We start from the raw sequence: 3851 nt of genomic DNA on the forward strand, positions 1-3851 counted from the left end.
GGAAGGAAGGTTGGGCAATCCTACTTCCGTAGTGATACTGCCTTGGAAACCCAAGGAGGGGTCGCTATGAGTTGGGGCCGACTCGACGGCACATAACAACAACAACAACAACAACAGTGCCACTCTCTGGTAGCATATTCTTGTCAAAGTAGCACTAGGTAACCAAAACCAAATCCCACAAATGGGATGAAACAGGAGTTCATTCTCTTACAGTTTGGAGGCTTTAAGTCTGAGTTCAAAGTGCCAGGCTCTAGGGGCTGGATGAAAGTCCCTCAACCTTGGACTTCAGCTCTGCCTCTTGATCCTGGCCCACTGGAGCTGGAGGCTTTTCTTCACTCAGACAGCTGCTGGCTGCTGAGGTTGACAAGCCCAAGGTTGACAAGGAAAAAAAGCACAGTCCCAATGTTACCGAACAACATGGCAGATCACTAATTCAAGTCCAGATGAAGTCCCAAGATTGGCAGGGCATGGCAGGCTGTTGAACAACAACTTAGCTACATGCAGGGTTCAAGTGTGCCATAAGGTAGAGACTATTCTCAAGGCTTCTCCTTATATACGGGAAGCAGACCACATCCCTAAGGCAGCTACTCAGCTGCTCACAGGAAATTCCACCATGGAGTTGATTACCAGTCTTATCATGGCAAATACTACATCCAGCTGCCCAGCCACTCACCCAGGCTCAGCCAAGTTGACACACAAACTTAACTACCACAAGGGTCCAACCAAAATTTTTTTGAGGACACAATTTAACCCATAGCATATGGATGTACTGCAACTTTTTCACCCATTCACCTGTTGATAAATATTTGGGTTATTTCCATTTGAAATTTAAGGACAGTTAATCCCCCGTGTCCCAACCAAAAGCACCAAGGCTTTTTTCTTATAGTCTTCAATGAAAAATAGAGCCCTTGCACTTTGTAGTCATCCCAGGAGATTTTGAAGAAACCAACTACTGGACATTACAAAACGGGCTGTTCCTGGAGGCTGAAGTTCTCTTTGTTTGAAGACCCAGTGAAGTATGGATAAATTGAATATTTGATTCACTTTCATATTTTGTGTATCCTAGTCCTACTGTGGATGACTTAATGGGATGAAGCACTGCATTCACATTTTCTGTCAAAACAAGGTCTTTGTTATAAAGCCAAGACTGCCACCTGTGAAATTAGAGTGCTGGATAACAGATGAATACGAGCTGTTTTATGATTTGGGGATTTGCCCATTAATAAAAGCCCAAGCCACAGAAAGCCTTTTCTCCCACACTCTCTCACAGTGGCAGTTCATGCTGTCAGATTTTCATTCATTTCAACCTACACTGAAGTTGAGCTGACAAATTTCATTTTCCTAGTGCTTCAAAAATTTTCGTAATGTAGAAAAAAAATACTGTAATTTTTATGTATCTCACTTTAACATTCATGTTTCTGTTTTTCCTTATCTTTTAAAGTTAGGAGCCTTAATGGTATCATTTACATGGTTATTATTCTGATGAATTAAATTGTTTCTCAAAAGGATATGCTTTATACTACTTGCTTCTACCTGAACAGATGAAATTCTATCTAGAAAGTTTTCTGGTTGGTATGTGTAGTTTAATGGAGAGTTATATGCATTGAATGGAATGGCTATCCTGGAATCTTCATGTGTTGAATGCATTTTTGTTATAAATATAAAAGTAGTTGTATGTTTTTAATAGAAGAATGAGTCTACATAATTTAATTTAGATTTTTCTATTTAAAAGTGAAAACAAAAAGCATGTTTTCCTTGTTGTTTTTAATAGACTAATAATAGTTAAAAAGAGTCAAGAGTCAGACCATTTTATCAAAAATCATGAGTGACATTACAGTCACATTATTGAGGTGTTTATCCTAAATTTGGAAATTTGTTTAAGGAATATTGTTCTGATTTTTCCCAAATCCAGTAGCATGAGTATAAGTCTTTTTTAGTCTAAAGAGACATCTTGCCTCACTTTATTTTTCATTTTTTAAAAAAACTTTGGTTTTTATTTTCATCACTATAATAATATATAGTCAAAATGTTAGAGAATTCAGAAAATACAGAAAAGCAAAGCACAGAAGAAAAAAAAAAAACACCAGTAATCTTATCTTCAAAGATAATTGTTGTTATTACTCTGTTAAAGAATCTTCTAGATATTTTGTTGGAGAGAAATACTGCAAATACACAGAAATACACTGAGTGTTTTTAGCAACTACCAGGTACCCCATAGCTCAAATTTAAGTAGTAGTCACTTTTTTGCCATGTTTGCTCAGATTTGTCTTTTTTCCTCAGTTCTTTTTTTTTTTCCTGGATTTTATTCATTTTGTTCTTGTTGTTGAGGATATATACAGCAAAATATACACCAACTCAGTTTCTACAAGTACCGTTTAGTGGTGTTGATTATATTCTTTGAGTATGTAACCATTCTCACACTCCTTTTCTGAGTTCCTCCCTTCTTAACATAAATTTACTGCTCCCTAAAGTTCTTATCTAATCTTTGCTGTTGTCACTTTGAGCTCATATAGTAGTTCTTTACTTGTTAAGCTAAACATTTGTTGCATTTTGAGAAGTCTTTAGATAATATTTTTTGTTTAAGATTTAAAGATTGTCTCAGGGCAGTAGTTTCAGGGGTTGTCCATCCTTCATGGCTCCAGAAAGTCTAGAGTCCATTAGAATTTGAAATTTTCTTCTGCATTTTTCCCCTTTTGATCAAGATTCTTTTATGGACTCTTTGGTCATTTTGTTGTTGTAAATATATATATCACACAGCTTATGCTAGTTCAACTTTTTATAGGTATACAGCTTATTGACAGCAATTACAGTAATCAGCTGTGCAATCCTGCCCTGAATGTGATTTTTACATCATTGTTAACTTCCCTTTCCTTGCCTCCCTCTTGCCTCTGGTAATGCTAATAAATTTTGTTCTTTATGCATTTGTCTTCTCTTGTCTTTTTTATGTAAGTGAAGTCATATCATATTTGCTCTTTTGTGATTGACTTACTCGTTTTTGTCTTCTAGCTCTATATATACTGTAGCATGTATCAATACTTAATTTCTCTTATTGGCTGAGCTGTTTTCCATTGTATGTATGCACCACATTTTGTTTATCCATTCATCTGTTCATGAGCATTTAGATTGTATTAGCTATTGTGAATAGTGCTGCAGTGAACATTGGTATATAGATTTTTTTGAGTCTCTGCTTTCAAGTCTTTTTAGTATACACCTAGGAGTTAAATTGTGGGTTCATAATGGTAGTTTTCTTCTTAGTTTTTTGCTCAGATACCATTTAAAGTTTCCTGGTTGGTGCAGTGGTTAAGTGCTTGGTTGCTAACCAAAAGATCAGTGATTTGAACCCCACAAGCCACTACATGGGAGAAAGGTGTGGCAGTGTTCTTCCATAAAGATTATAGCCTTGGAAACTCTATTGGCAGTTCTCCGCTGTCCTACAGGGCTGCTATGAGTTGAAATCGACTCGATGGCAATAGGTTTGGATTTGGTTTTGGTTGTTATGCCAGAGGAAAAGAGACCTCTGGAGGACTTGGGGCCAGAAAGTAAATGCTCTGGTCTTAAAAGGAGTTACATTTGCTTCCAGCCAATTGGTTAGAAATTGTCACATGGCCCCACTCAATCCAAAGGGTATAGGAAGTACAACCATGCTATGATCCTGGAAAACAGGAAGACATCTGGGAATATTTACTGAATAGCAGTAATGACTACCTGTCCTTCTACGTGTCTAATGATTAGAGGCATTTAATGAGATCTGAGGAGCTCTGGTGGCATAGTGGCTAAGGCACTTGACTGCTAACCAGAAGGCTGGCGGTTCAAACCCACCAGCCACTCCTCGGAAGGAAGGTTGGGCAATC

At 37.4% G+C, this 3851-nt stretch overlaps 1 protein-coding gene across 1 annotated transcript in view; it reads left to right on the forward strand.

The window, feature by feature from the left end:
• The window catches only part of ARHGAP10 (Rho GTPase activating protein 10), a 483946-nt gene that overhangs the window by 237766 nt on the left and 242329 nt on the right, over positions 1-3851 (forward strand). The gene's annotated exons all lie outside the window — the stretch shown is intronic.

This window comes from Orycteropus afer, unplaced genomic scaffold, assembly GCF_000298275.1.
Source record: "Orycteropus afer afer isolate SDZICR_OR568_19922 unplaced genomic scaffold, OryAfe1.0 scaffold00415, whole genome shotgun sequence".
NCBI lineage: Eukaryota > Metazoa > Chordata > Mammalia > Tubulidentata > Orycteropodidae > Orycteropus > Orycteropus afer.